The 15,855-nt window shown below is 45.4% G+C and overlaps 1 protein-coding gene across 1 annotated transcript in view; it reads left to right on the top strand.

Annotated features, from left to right (window-relative positions):
* The first annotated feature begins 11,210 nt into the window (after positions 1–11,210).
* The window catches only part of SH3BP2 (SH3 domain binding protein 2), a 37,006-nt gene continuing 32,361 nt past the window's right edge, over positions 11,211–15,855 (top strand). The window contains exon 1 of the mRNA XM_032187510.1: positions 11,211–11,258. The gene's annotated coding sequence lies outside the window, so the exon portion shown is untranslated. The remainder of the gene's footprint in view (positions 11,259–15,855) is intronic.

The following is a 15,855-nucleotide window of genomic DNA, read 5'->3' as shown; positions in this document are numbered from 1 at the left end:
CAAATGGAGGCATTTAAAAACAAAACAACATTTTTTCCTCACATATTACAAACATGTCCTTACCGTGTAATTCCTTCTCATTCCTGGTTTTGGTTTGTTGTGTATAACTTATTATTTCTGTTGGGCTCTTTGTGCAAAACGAACAGCATGGCTTATGAGTCAGATGCAGTGCTGTTATCAGCCATAATTGCTGTGTGGTGTACCCTATGGCATAGATAAGCAGAAAGAACTATATCCCCTCTCCCAAATCTCATTTTCTCCTGCTGTTCTCCTTCCCAGGAAGTAAACCTCCTGGCTCACCTGACAGCAAATGACCATAAGGTCTTGCTATACTGCTTCAGTCTGTTTTCTCAGTGTATGTTACGAAGTTAGGTTGGCACCACGTTTTGCATCAGTCCATTTCTAATCATCTGAACAGCATAACGTCTTAGTTTGCAGCTGGGCTCTTTCCTAGGGCATATTTAATAATTTGGGGTCAGGTTTGGAAATCGGTGCATGCTGGGCTCTACCTGTTTGTTGGAAGGATGCAACCTGTGCTGATCCTGCAGACAATCCCGTGACAAGCTGAAGATGGCTGCAACAAGGAGGCCACCTGGCCCTTTATCTTTCAGAAAGCCTTGCGGTCAGGGTCTGGGTTTGCATGAACCTGCCCGACCCTGAGAACGTGACCTTCATCTCAGTCTCACTGACCACTGTGACAGTGGAGGATGCAGTGGAGGGGCCTTTTTCGCAGGCCACAGAAAGTAAAACAAAAAAATACAACAACAAAACCAGCAAACCACCAACGTGAGGAAATGGCTAGCACATCCTATCTTCAGCGCAGTAGCAGATCCTGAGCTTGATGTGGTTCTCCTGTACCTACTATATGGATTCATAGTTGGGGGAAGAAGGGAGAACGTGCAGACGTGAAACTTCTGGGTGCCTAAACGTAGACGCCGAGTGCTGTTTGAGCTGCTCCGTGCTGTCGTGCCATGTCTGTGTGCCTCGTAGTGCCTAGGTCATACCTGGCAGCTCCGTGTGAAACTCCAGGATCCCTTAAGGCATCTCAAAAGGCACAAAATGCAAATGTTTAGGCGACTGAACTAAGTCCATTGAGTGGGAGGCAGATTCGTACACCTTCATTTAGGTGGCTAAGTGGAAGTACCTTATTTGCAAGCAGAGCTTCCTTCATACCGGTGGGAATCAGAGTGAATGCACTCGAGTCATTTGATCAAGCTCAGGTGGGTGATTTGGACGAGCTGAGTAGCTCCTTGGAAAGACGAAGCAGAGCTGAGACACCTGGCTTCAACAGGGCCCCATTGGGGCTGGCTGGACGCCTTGGGTTTGTCACCTGGCCCTGGCTGCTGCTCCGGGGATGCAGGCCCCGTGTCCTGCTGCAGATGTCACGGGTACTGAAGGGCATCTCAGGTGACGTTAGCCATTTCCATGTGGGCAACGTAAAAACTATAATCAAGCCCTGGAACTCCACTGGCTGCAGCAGTAAATTACCCAGCTAGCTCACACGTAGACAGGAATATTACACATGTAAATCTTGGTGCCTCAATCTGGAGCCGAATCTCGCCCACTGCGTCTGATAAGGGACTCGCGTAGATGAACGTGATTGGTATTTCTGAGGCTAACATTGTGCTTTGCTTGGCTCAAAAGCCAACATCTCCAAATTGCACATCAGGATGTAGCTGTGGTAGGGAATAATTTGTGTGGTTTACTTTTAAGCCATGCGGGTATGTCAGAGGCTCAGACGCTCTGTAGAAGCAGAATTTACCAGCAGTTTTCCGTCCTTCGTACCACCAAGACCTGCAATTTCTTCATGTAATTTATGAAGAGCAACGAGGACAGGGAGGGGAGAGTATCAGCATACCTGGCCGTGTACACCCATGGCCTGAAGTGATGGAGGCACATGATTGTTACATGAGCAAGAAGCTGTAATGCTCTGTGAGTCGCTTTTGTAATAAAAATGACAGCCTCTGCCGCCTCATCTTTGCTCTCCTTTATTCCTGATGTAAAGTGATGTTCAGCAATAGAAGAAGATATCACAACAATTTTTTCAGGCACCGTTCTGTTCCCATCAGAGACAGAGAGCGTCTCCTACGTCTGCAGGCAGATCAGTGCTGATCAAGGCAACATTTTCTCCACTTTCCTTGAGGAAAAGCCACTGGAAATGTTGTCCAGCATCACTGAGTTTTATATGAACAAAAACTGGGGAGAAATGCCTCCTTTTTGTCAGTGGTTCATTATGTCACCAGGCAACTGCCCTGATGCATAGAGAAGATTTAGCTTTGGGTGAAGAAGGCAAACGTTAGTGAATAATTACTTGGCTATATCATATCTTTTGTGAGAAGCCCTCAAATTGCTTTACAAACAATGAGAAAATGAGCTTCATAACACTCGGTGATGTAAAGGAAGATGAAGGAAAATTTGCCTCATACTGAAAATATGTGGTTGGCTTTATCTGGAAAAATATAGGGCTTGGAAAAACAAGCAAGCTCCCTTATCGTTGTACCGAGAACAGAAACACTAGTGATAAAATACATCTGTGGGGAAACAAAATGAGCACTGATTGTCTGCAAATCAGTTTGTGATGAGAACAGCTCAAACCCTTCAGATTTTTGGTAGGAATCAACCTTGCAGGCAAGGGAAATTTTATTCTGCACTGTGTTGTGTTACTTTGATTTACCCGAGGTTCAGTAGCCTGAATGTTTTCTAAAACTCTTTTCCTACAGACTTTCAGTAGTCCAAATAACTCTGTGTTCTGTGACTGCTCCTTCTGCTTACCGTTATGGTGCTGATGCACAGAGGGATGTTACAACAGAGCTGGTTGGCCTCGACGAGCAGTTACTCCTTGTTGGTTTTCCTTCTATGTTCTGACTTCGTACTGCGATGCCCCACAACCCATGGTCCTCACGTCAGCTGTGTCTTAAAACTCAGCATCTCCTTTGCTCCCTTACATAAATCCATCTCATATCATACCTGTCTTTGCTTTCAGGGGCATGCCCTGCACTTACTGCTTAAATAATTTTATCTCTTTACAGTGCTATGTTCCTTTATGGCTAATAAAATCGTCTCCAATTGATGAGTCATAGGAAATGCCAACTCATGGCTCTTTTTTCTTTATTCCCAGTTCAAGGCTCGCATAATTTCATTACAGTTTGATGGGTAAACTTGCCTTGAAAACACTGCATTAGAAATACATTCCTGGATCTGAGGAGGGGCGCAGGGGTTTGTAGTCATCTGCATTATGTCTGTCACAGTGTGTGCTCCTCACAGCAAGGCTGCGCAGCACCAGACAGCTTCCCCAAGGAGACAACACTCCTTTGTTCACTTCTGGCTGTGTTTTTTGCTTATTAGTTGAATTCTTGGCACAGTTGTTGGACAGATGTCGACAGTCACAATCACAAGACTGTTTTGGGTCCTCTGGTTGTTAGGTTTGGTTTCTAAGGAGCTTGCGGCTCTTCTTCCATTGTCTGTGCCCTTTTGAGACGCTGCTGTCCTCTCCACCACCTTTCTGAGGGCTGAGGCGAGTTTCTCTGTAGCTCTCAATATAGAATGCTTTCTTCCTGATAGCACTGCTCCGTCATAACTCGGTCACAATGCCTGGCGCACAGATACTTCTAATTTAAGACACGGAGCTGTGTATTAACGTGACCAAAAATAAAATGAGCTGCTACCTCTGTGGCGCTTTTAGTGTTTGTACTAGCTTCATCCAGATCTTCCAGAAAATCCCAGCAAAATTCCTGCTGAGAAGAGGAGGCGATGGATTGGGTCTGATGAAATATATCTATATCTATATCTATATAAATAAACACACATGTATTTTGAGAGCAGTGATGATAATGTAAGATGTTTGCCCTGGTCATATGAAAGGTCCATCTAGCTGAGTATTTTTTGCTACAACACCTAGAAAGTGGTAAACTTCCTGGAGGGAGAAGCGGCATGCATCTCTTTTTAACACCCAGTGCTGTTTTTGGCTTGCCCAGGCTCACTGGAAACCTGTCTGAGCTCCTTGCATCCGCAGTGCCCTGGGGCAAGGAGATGCACTCACACAATGCCCCCTCCTGTGGTGCCTTTGCTCCTTTTGTGGTGGGGAAGCGAGCGCTGCACACAATTTCCCAGATGTGGATTTACACAGTGGCACAGCACTCTTCTCTGCTTTGCTCTTGTTCTCTTGCTGGTAACTGCCGATGTCCTGTTTGCAGTTGGACTCTTGCTACACGTTGAACCACCAGCTTTTTGGGGCCATGGCAGCCCAAGACTCATTCTTCAGCCAGCATAATCAGCCCAGGGCCCACCAATTTGTACATTAAGTTAGGCAGATTTCTACAGTTATTTACACGGAGTGTAACCTTGCTCTGTTGCTCAGTCTTATTAAGTCCTTCCTCACAGTCAGATTTTATTTTTACTACCCCAAAGAAGTCGATATCAGCACATTTATAGCACATTTATCACTTCCCTTCTCACAAGAAGCTTTGCATTGCAGTACTTTTATCCTATCATGGATGACTATATTGAAAGCCTGGGTTCTGTGCCAGTTCCCAAGGAAGGAAGATGCCTTCCCTCGCTGTGAAAGCTCTCTCTTTAACTCCTGCCTTCCATTTCCTACCTTTTAACCATTTTTTGCCAGTGGTGCTCAGCTTCCTGAAAAGTTTTGGATGAGTAACTGCACCGCGGGTGTGTTAGAAATTCAGGCGGGACACAACAACCAGAGCTCCCTTTGCACATGCTTAATGACTCCTGTGGGGAACTCCAACAGATTCACTTGTGAAGCATAATTCCTCTTTCTAAGGGCTGTGCTGACTCTCCCTTCCCACATTTTTAATTGCCTCTCCTAATTCTTTTATTATCCCCTTTATTAACTTACCCCAGCCCAGATGTCATCTCTATCATCCTCTAGATCACCGACTCTGCTACTAAAATAATTGTCATCACATTTGTTACCTTTCATTTCCAGGTGAAATGTTGGCTTTAAGCAGGAGGTTATACACCACAGTTTGAGGGTAGAACTATATTCTGGTAGAGCTCTTGGCAGAATAGACCCATTTCAGTGGCTATCTTGTTCATTTAAACCATAGCCTTTTCTACTGATCCTTCAGTTTGTCACAGGTTCTCTCACAACTGTCCCATAAAGATGGGGTCTTACATGAAAACTTCCCTAATGCCTTTAGAGAAATAAGACATTTATTCAACTTTTTTTTTTTTTTTTTTGGAAATGTTTTGCTATGCTCTCGTCTTCTCAGAGTGTACTTTAATCATATTGACTCTGCTGATTCTCTGGTATCCTTCCAGTTCTGCATGCATTGGGAAAACCATTTACTGTTGTTTTTTATAGTTTTGCCAGTTGCTCTTCAGCAATAATTCTGGCCTACTTTATTAGTGCTTTTTAATGTGTTTATTATTATTATCATTTTCTTCATTTGGATAAGTGTCAGTTTTTTAACAGATACTGCAACAGATTCTGCACCATTGCAGGACAGATAAACGATAAAAAATCTGCTACAGCTTTGTTCAGCTCAAAAGAATGCCTACAGTGAGGAGCCTTGCCAGAAAGAAGCTCAAAGCAGCAGTTAAGAAAATAGTCTTCATGCAGTCGAGCGAGGATTTAGAGATAACTGTGGGAGACACACAGCTCACATACAAAGAAAGATTTGAGAAAGGGCATAAGGTGAGGAACACTCAGCGTCTCGCTGGTACAGAAGGAAGCTGGGAACTGCCCTGGTTTCCCTGGCAATGCTGCCACCCACACCAGCAACTTCAGCTGTCTCCACCAGGCAGACAGAGGCAAGAGCTCCACGATCCCTCGTGCTAGAATGGTTTTGAGGCTGCTGCAGCCTTCAACCCTAGGCTACTCTCTCTTTCATTGCTCTTAAAGTTAGCCCTAATATTAGTTGAGAGACACTGCTTTCCTATTTTCCTAATGATGACTGCATATCTAAACCCTCCTACGTAATATCAAAACCCTTAGCCACTGGGTTTTCTGGTGCTCGTGCCTTTAAAGGCATGTCTGGAGGTGAGCAGCTCTGACAGGCCGTATTCCTGTGCTGGATTTAATGTCTTGCCCTTCAGTCTTCTTGGTATGAACCATCAACAAAAGGCAATGGTTATGTGAGTAGTAATTTCCTTCTGGAAACTTCACAATGGTGTGTGTTATATCGCTTTGACAACACGAAAATAATTTTACTTGCTAGCAGCAGACTGGAATCGCTCTGATGGTTTCCGTTACTGTGCAGTTTTCTGCGAGACTGGAAAGAGTAGGAGGAGATCACAGCGTGGTGCACTCAAATCACGACTCGGATGTCGGAGGGTTAGTGCCGTGTTATTTGGGATCCTCTGCCCCTGCAGCTACAGCTAGATTTCGTTTCTTCAGTTTCAGAGGGGAAAAAACAGCAGCAATCTAGATTCCCGCTGCAAGTTTGGTGTTTATTGTGATTTTTACTTATGTGCTCAGTATAAAACTAATTAATGTTTTAGATTGTAAGGAAAAACTCCCTTTTTCACCTGTCTTATCAGAACATGGGTTAGCGGATGAGGTTTTGTGGGAAAAGACCATACTTTCTGCAAATGAGAGCACACAAGTTAGGGGAAAATGCATTTTTCTGGTTCCAGTAATAGTCTCTTCCACCTTTAATAAGTATAACTATGCAGGCTGAAAATCCTGCTATCCAGAGCAACATTATTTCCTCCAAAGGCCAGGTATGTGACAGATTTCTTTCTCAGAATTTTTGTAACTCTGTGTTTTTCAAGCACTTGTCATTTTCTTCTCTGATATTCAGTGCAACTGCAAAACACGTTAGTCAAATGGACGCCCTTGCATCTCCCGTGCCAAACCCAAAGTAGAGCTGCTTCAGCACAAACACACCGAAAAACAGTCAGAAGAGGCTGCTACTTTCTGCAGAGAGGAATGAGATAATTTGCTTACATGCAGATCAGCAAAAAAAAAGGTAATCATCTGTGTTGCCAGCAACAGTAATGACCCCAGAAAGATCGCTCTCCTCTCATCCTGTGCATCAGCAAGACTCTCAGATTGAAGACAAGGAGTTGCATATTAGCTGTCAGCCCAATATGTTGCAGAAGTCCTAGTGAGTTTATTTCCTTGAAGCTTCAGCAGGAAATCATGACAGAAACAGGCAAAAGGCCTTCACAAAGCCTTGCTTTTTCTGGCATACTTCCTCCATCCATTACGAATTACTCTGTCTCTGTGGGGATACAGTTGGGCCCTGGAATAGATTATGTAGCTTAAATTAATAGCAGTATTTGTCAGCATTGGAAGGAAAGAAAAAAAAAACACAAAGGCTTTATTTTTACCAAAGGCTTGGTAAGAGTCCTATAAACACAACAGAGAATACTGTTAAAGAAAACATTTGCTCTTTTTTAGATCTCTTTATCTTTGGAATCTAAATATTTGTCATGTTCCTCTGGTACTTCTAACTAACAGAGACAAGAACCCTCCTTACACTAAATATATTGTCATTTTAACACATGCCTTTTGGGGAGAACAATCAGAATCTTCGCGCATCTCAGGGCAAATGTTATTATTTCTGTGTACTGCACTTGGCTTAAGAGGCCCCCGTTAGGGCCTCTTGGGATCTTGTCTCTGGACACTCGTGATTTCAGTCTGCATTCCCAGGAAGGGATGGCAACTAAGAAACAGCAGCAAGCAACATCAAAACTGGCTGTGATTCTGGGGTAGAGCAATAGGTGGAAAAGCACCTGAATATGTTTAAAGCACTGGTGGTGCATATTTAAACAGGTAATCCAGTCCACACTCTTACAGTAGGAAGATTCACCAGTAGGACAGTACCAGCTTTAAATCTGGCACAGTTCTTGTCACAAGGCAAGGCAAGAGTACCTAAAATTTAACATACATGCTTCTTCTGTTCCTTGGGACTGAGGATATTTTACCACACACTTTATGGAATAATGGACAGGATTATAAATAAACAAAACCAAAACCCAGCAGCCTTCCCACCCCAGGTTGCTTTTTTGATGATGCTCGGTTTGGTGCAGACAGCCAGCACTGGGCTCTCCTTACAACTTGTGCCCCACGTGACTTTGTGGAAAACAAGGAAAGGAACTTTTATAGAAAACTTTCAAAGAAGCTTCACCAGCTGGAGCTCAAAGCGTGTAGAAAGCCACCACGAATGGGAAAGCAGGTATAAACAGAGATTCTGAGAAAAAAAAAAAATGAACGAAAGACCGATCAGCAAAAGTAAGCTATGTATCGAGCTCAGGAAGTGAGAATTGCCAAAAGGCAGGCCAAATTATACAGGCAAAGACAATCATCACAAAGAGCCCAAGGGTTTGCAGGCACACACAAAAGAAGAGAAAAAGAGGAAGCAGGGCCATGATGCAGCGAGGGACAGCATCCTCGGAATTCCGAGCTGATGAAATCACAAACAAATGGTTTCGATAAGTCTGTTAGGTGGGGAATCCAGTCCAGCTGAAGATCATATGCTGTTTTTCATAGCGAGGGATATGCAAATGCTGTATTTAAGAAGTGAAATCAGTATCACAGTTATAGTCCCTTCAATCTGATTTTATATACACATTTGAAGAAAAAAGGAATTAAGGATGTAGAGGCAAATGGAATAAAATGGAACTTTTTCTTCCCCGATGTAGGCCATGTCAGACTAGTCTGACCATCCTCTTTGGTAAGAGCATGAATTTTTTAGGGGAAAGTAATGTTGTATGCACTGATAAAATGAAGTTGGGGTGTTGCCTCGCTACAGGAGAGGATTACAATTCAACATAACTGGGTGGCTTCAGTGATCAGAATGCCATAAATCAACAGTATTGGTCAGCTGTGAGCTAGTAAAGGCTTTGGATGTAAGTAAGGAGTTCATCCCTTTGAGACAACTTGGAAAGAGCAAGCTCATAAAATAACGATGACTTCCTGACACTACACAACTGTGATCCTAAAAGCCATTTCCAGGAGGAGTAAGTGTGTGTTGTGGTCCTCTCAGCTGGAATACTGCATGCAGTTTAGGTCACACAGAGAGCTTTGCTTGAACAAGAGTAAAACTTAGCTGAGAAGAAAGGTGTAAAAAGGCCTCTGACCTTGTAACACAGTGTGTGTAAAGGCTTGTCAGCCTTCAGTTCAGGGTGCGGAACACTTTCCTTGCTAAGGATGAAACATGCCTTTCCAACACCTTTGGCAGACCACACATTGACATGCTCTGCTGTCCAGTAATAACACGCTCTGATTTTAATCCTGGGCTGTACCGTATAAAATGAAGTCACTGGGCATACTCAGCCAACAACATGAAGGTTCCCTGCACCTGCTTTAGCTCAGTGCTTTCAGTGCACTAATCCGTCTTCTCTGGAGACTAAAAGTTCTGGATTCAGTCAGACAGGAAAATAATTGCTGTAATTTCCACCAAACAAGTCAGGATGTTCTGACACAGAATTCACGCTGAGTTTAGTGGAAGTGTTGCACACAAGCAGCTTTCCCTCTTGCGGTCTTCTCATGGGACTTATTCACGTTATACAGCCTGCCCACGGTTGTGCACAGCTGTCAGTCCTTCTGCAAAGGAAAGCTAAGGCCGGGGAAAAGGCTGGTGCTGGCTGCAGCCAAGACACATGTCGTGGGAAAGCTTAAGGCACTTCATTTTCCTTAGGCTCTGCCAGTGCAATTACTCCCTTGTACTCTGAAGTGATGTTTTTCTTTACATAAAGACTCCAGCAGATCAGGTGGTAGGTGTAAACAGCACGGTACTTATGCTCTAAATCAGTCAAGGCTCAACGCTAACCCGCATTTCCTAGCCAGCTTTTGCTAGTCTCTGCTGTACCTACAGCACAGGGCTTTGTTTCACAGACCAAGAGCCATCCCTTTTGTGTTCAGAAAATGATTGTCTGATTCTTTTTGCTGCCTCATACTTCAAAAATTTATGAATGACAGAGAAATACTAATAAATGGCACTCATGGGAAATACCGCACCACTGTGTTCTCTGACCACAGAAACCATTTACTGCTATTGTAAAGGTTAAGGGCTTTAAAACTAACTTAAAATATTAGCTGGGTAATCAGCAAAGGACCTGCCGCTCTTTATTCAAATAAATCTGAAGAATTACGCCAATATCAGTGTTTTAGATAGAAATGCTTTATGAAGTGCTTTTTCACTTCTGTTCTTGTTACAGAAGTAAATGGAGTTAAAGGTGTGTGCTGTGTACCTCTCACAATACTGATTTCACACTAGCACTACTACTTGGTGTGTCATTTCTACAAGATGGAAAATGCATTCTAAATTGCTAAACTTTTTTTTTTTTTTGTATTTTTCTTCTCTATATTTTTAAGTGTCACTTTAATTTTTCATTTTTCTACTTGTTTTAAAAGAAAAACATTTCTTTTGCTTCTGTTTTGTTTTCAGCTAGAAAAAGAAATCTGGGAAGTAATAAAAGGAAAATGGAAAAGCAACAGCCCCGAGGTATGAATGAAATAAAATCACGTCTTAAATGAACATATATGAGAATGAAATGAACGTTTTCTTATCAATATTTAAGTCACCTTTTAGACTGCTTACAAATACCTTTCTGACCACATGCCAGCTCTCAAGTAGTGATAGGACCAGAGGGAATGGCCTCAAGTTGCACCAGGGGAGGTTCAGGCTGGAAATGAGGAGACATTTCTGTCAGAAAGAGCGGTCAGGCATTGGGACGGGTTGCCCAGGGAGGTGGTGGAGTCACTGTCCCTGGGGGTGTTCAAGGAAAGGTTGGGCCTGGTGCTTGGGGACACGGTTTGGTGGGTGATATTGGTGGTAGGACAGTTGGAGCAGATGATCTTGGAGGTCTTTTCCGACCTTAACAAACCTGTGATTTGCAGATGTTTTACAAGCAGCTCCTTTTACGAGCAGCTTTCCCCTCAGCCTTGGCATCCTCCAGGCAGGGACCAAGGTCCGTGCGGGTCACCCTGCTATCAGCTGGGGATCCCAAAGGCTGGGAAGCCCCTTCTGTGTGGGGAGCACCTGCCCGCAGGGGATGGCAGAGACCGGGGGCCGGGAGCTGCGACTTGTGCCAACACCGGGCAGGGCCGGGGGGCACCGGGCCACAATGGCGGCGGCTCTGAGGGAGCCCGGCGAGGCGCGACCCCCTCGGCGGGGCTTTCCACCGCCACCCCGGCTCCCTCCTTCGCGGGCAGGGCCGGGGGAGGCGGCAGGTGAAGGAAGGGGCGGGCGCTGGGCGCTGGGCGCGGCGAGCGCCGTGCGGGGCCGGGCTCTGCCCGGAGCGGGGCTGAGCGGCCGCTGGCGGAGCCGAGCCGGAGCCCAGCTGAGGTAAGAGCCCCGCTCCCCTCAGCGCCCAGCCGCCATTTGCCCCCGCGCCCTCCTCCCTCAGCGCTCCCCTCGCGGGGCCGCCGCCTCGCCTCAGGGGGAGCCCCACGCGTGCTGCCGGCTCTCCGCTCCCCTCTCCTCGCCCCTCTCCTCTCTCCCTTTCCCCCTCTCCCTTCTCGTTTCTCCCGGGGAGGCTCTGGCGGGGCACGGCCGCCGCGGAGGAGCCCTCGTGTGGGGCGTGAGGGCGTGCCCGCGCCCGGCGCCGCCGCCATCTCCCCGGCGGCTCCCTCAGGTGCCCGCGGCCGGCGGCTTCCCTCAGGAGGCTGCCCCGTGTCCCCCCGGGCTGTGGGGCAGGGGGACAAAGCCCCTCGTACCTCCCCGGGTGAAGGCGATGCCCGGTTTCAGCCGAGCCGCGGTGTTGGTGGCGTGCTGTGAGCATCAGGGGCGGTTTCCTAGCGGGTTTGCAGTGATAACGCACAGCGTGTGCTCGAGGATGAGGCAGGAGCTCTTCAAGATGAAACGCGGATTGCAACTGCATCTTCAACGGTGTTTTCTTTAGCCTTGTCATCTCCTTCAAGACTGGTTTGGTTCACGCTGCCCTCTCGGTCGAGGCTTGTGGTTCCTGCTCAGCTTCAGGTGTAGGCTCTGCCTGGAGCGTGGTTTTGTGTCTGCAGAGAGCAAGGACAGATGGCTCATGCTTATTTAATTCATCAACTTCTGACCCACAAGTGATCAGTGGAAACTGGTAACAAATAATAGTGATATCCTGAAAGTGGGTACACGCTTCCCCTCCTCCCAGCCCATCCGCCAAGGCCCCTTTGCCATGGGTCAGTGGTGGGACGGGACCATCCTTGCTCCCTGTCGCAGGCCAGCGGTGCCGCAGAGCCGCTCCTGCTGGTGCATGCGCCCCGGCTGGCCTGCACGCAGGCAGGACTTGAGCTTCCTGTGTGAAGTTAGTTGCATTCAACTGGTGCATTTCCTACTGTGAGAAACAAAATGTCCACTTTCACTCTGCTCTCAGTGATTTATGGCTGGGGGAAGAGGGTATGAAACGAATGAATGGCTGAATGATACACCTCCTCTGTTTGCTCTTACCTTTATGCGTACAGGACAGGTACAGCAGGAGCCTCTGCAGTTTGTTTCATTCAGATACCTCCTTCAAGCTACAGTTGGAACTAAACCTAACTTGCTGTTTTTCTTTTAGGCATAACACATGTTCCTTTCCCTTCCTGTTACTGTATTTTGGAGCTATCCTGCTGTTGCAAGAGAGCTGATTAATAGATACCCCTTGCCAATATTCCATTCCTGGGGAGTCAGTGCTGGGTCAGCTTAGCGGTGGGTTAAACGCTGTTTCCTGTTTGTGTGTTTTTCGTTTTTGAGATCTCCCAGCTCTCCACAAACTTCTCCATAAAGCATGACAAATTTCATTCTAAAAAATCCAGCTAACAAAGAGCTTTTTTTTGGAAGTTGTAAATGAGGGAGATACAGAGATGCCAGTTCTGGAAAAAGTTTGAAGTGTTCAAACCACCAAGAATGAATCCACAGATGAATTCTTGCAGGCATCTCTGGCAGGGCTGTCTGAGTGACAAACACCGGGTGTTTGAGGCCAGTCTGATCAGTTGACTGAATCTGTAAGATGCCACATGCAGGTAAACCCCTGGACTTGTGGTCTTTTAAGACCAGGCTTTAAATCTAATTTGTTAGAAAACTTAGTTACCCTACAGAAAAAGAGGTAGCAAGAAAAGTCTCCTACTTCAAATTTTTACGTAAATGGACATGTAGTAGCCTCCTTCGGTGGAAAACCAAACATCGCAGCCACTTTGATAGTCAACAGTAAGAATGGAAACTCATTAAGATCTGTTAACTTCTGTCTTGTAACGTTGAAAGAAACATGGATGATCAAAAATGTAAACCAAATGTATGCATTTGTCGTTTTACCTGTAGGAAAAGCCCTTTTGACACTCAGCCTCTGGTGGTTGTGTTGTGTGTGCCTCACCCCGTAGCCCTCAGGTTGTTAATGCACTTATTGCCGTGCGTTACACTACAATGAGGCTGTGGTAATGGAGGGGAATGAGTTTTGACTTGACGACGTGTACTTGGTGCTGGCATTTCGTCCAGTCTGTTTGGGTAACTCTCACTCTTGCCAGTTTATCCAGCAGTTTCTTAAGTCATTTGGAATGTGCAGCCCTGCAAGCATTGTGTCAATTAGTTGCTCCTGGCTTAAGCCCTGATCTTAAAAGTACTTGCAGATGTGAGTACCCTATTACTTGCAAAACCGATTATCTGTATGGTTGTAGGATCAGGATCTTGGCTTGTTACTTCTACCAGATCTGGCAGGGTGTTTCATGGTTGCTCAGGCTCTCAGTAGAATCGATGGGTAGCCCTGCAAACAAGTGTGGGAATTTATCAAGGGATTTATCTGGGGACTTCCAGTGAGCTGGTTTTGTTTAGATGCGAAAGTATCGATACAATGATTCTGCCACAATGCCTTTAGTCTTTTGATGGGGATTTCTGAGGTAGGAGAGAAAACAACCTTATAGATAGCTATTACTGGCCTGCATAGCAAGTCATGAACTGTCTTGTCTTGCATGTTTCTTGCCCTTTTTAAGGTGAATTTATTCCACAAATGCACTTCCTGATGACATTGCTGTGTTTTTGCATTTGAACCTGTAACGGAGTCAACAGTGTCAGGAGAGAAGATGGGAGAGATGAGCCTGGACACAGAGGGACCTGAGGCAGCAAGAGAGGGACAGCACATTTTCATACATACAGTGCTAAAGGGAGTGCGCATTTTTTACACTCTTTTCTCATGTACATTTATCAGAGCCAGTTCCTTTCATATTTATGGACCATTGCTAACTCTCGTTAGCACCTCTTCCACTGGTCTTAATGCCCAAATGTCTAGCAAGCTATACCTTGTGTGATGTTTTGAGGAAAGAATTGAAGGCACTGAAGTTCTGTTCGGTTTGGGGTATCACTGTTAGCCTTAAGGAATTACTTCCCGTGCTGCATAGTCCAAGCATGCCTCTCATCAGATTGCTTGCTGAAGCCTGATGACTGGACCAGAGCATGTAACAGAATTCTCAATGCACTGTGCTTTCTAAGAGCAATGTGCTTCTCCACAGGATTGCTCCAAGAGTTATTTGAAGGTTGTTGTTTTTTGTTCTTGTCTCTTATCCGTGAGCTCCTATGTTGTCTTTCTCATTTTTCTTTTATTAAAAAGAAGTGGGGTTGAAGAGTCCACGTTTCATTTAACGCATGCAGGAATCTGAAAACTGTTTTTCCTCAGGCCAGGGATGAATTCTAAACAAGGCCAAGTAATAATTAGGGAAGAATGCAGAGACATGGCTTCCTATGGAAACAAACCTGAATGTGCTCCCTCTATCCCACCATGCTAGCAACAAATAACCTATTTAGTTTACTCGCTTGCCAGCTCATTTATAGTAATGACCCAGTTCTTTTCCTAGGTGTCATTGCAGCAGTTACGCATATCTGGATGTCTTTGGCAGAATGATATTTAAAGGCAATGTACAGTGCAGGAAAGTCAGAGAAGGAATTACAGTTTTCTGCTCAGAAATCAAATCTGTCCTTAGCAATGCTTGTCTCTGCAGCTTCCACAAGCTTTTTTTAATTATCATTTAGGAGGAGGGAAGAGAATAGCTTGCACAGCTACTGTAACGCTTCTTCCTTCTGCCATCACAGGCCAGTTTAAGCAGACTGATTCAGGGACTCCGATCTGTACCTAGTGCGCTCTCTCAAGTTTTTCCCTAACGTTGTTCTGGCAAATCTTAGCCTTGTGAAAGTGCACAGCCTGGATCTGTCTACCAAAATTGTTGTAAATTGCTGAGCTAGCTAGCTGGCCTGAAAGAAGCAATCCTTTGGCTATCTTTAGGAGTACCTGCTTGCTGCATTTTGTTTCTGGATTAATCTTTCTATCTGTGGTTGCAGAGAGGTAGGAAAGGCAGACCTGTTACTTCCTTGTAATCTTACCTTTCTGGAAAGACCACAGATAAAATGACAAGATACAGAATATAGAATCAGGAAGGTTGGAAAAGACCTCCAAGATCATCTGGTCCAACTGTCACCCTACTACCAATGTCACCCACTAAACCCTGTCCCTAACCACCAGGTCCAACCTTTCCTTGAACAGGACGGTGGTGACTCCACCACCTCCCTGGGCAACCTGTCCCAGTGCCTGACTGCTCCTTCTGAGAAGAAATTTCTTCCTAATTTCCAATCTAAACCTCGCCTGGCGCAACTTGAGGCCATTTCCTCTAGTCCTACCACTAGATGCCTAGGAAACTCTTATTTTCATCCTCTTTGTTTGAAAACTCTCACTGTTCAACTCATTATCGTGAAAGCTTTCATATTTTGCATTTGCTAAATTATGATACTGACTGTCAAATTGTACACCATTAATCACGTACCATCAGGATCATTCTGGCCTAGCATATCAGTAGGTGCACTTCCATCACGAGGCATGTATCATCCTCCAGGGAATGCGTGTACCTTTCTAACTTTTTCCCCTCTCTCATGCTCTTCTAGTGTTAAGTTGTGAAATAAGGAACTTCCTAATTCAAGCTGGCTTTGCATCTGTATG

Source organism: Aythya fuligula, chromosome 4 (genome assembly GCF_009819795.1).
Source record: "Aythya fuligula isolate bAytFul2 chromosome 4, bAytFul2.pri, whole genome shotgun sequence".
Classification (NCBI taxonomy): Eukaryota; Metazoa; Chordata; class Aves; order Anseriformes; family Anatidae; genus Aythya; species Aythya fuligula.
The sequence above is the reverse complement of the archived record's forward strand: the minus strand, read 5'-3'. Positions and strand labels throughout refer to the sequence as shown.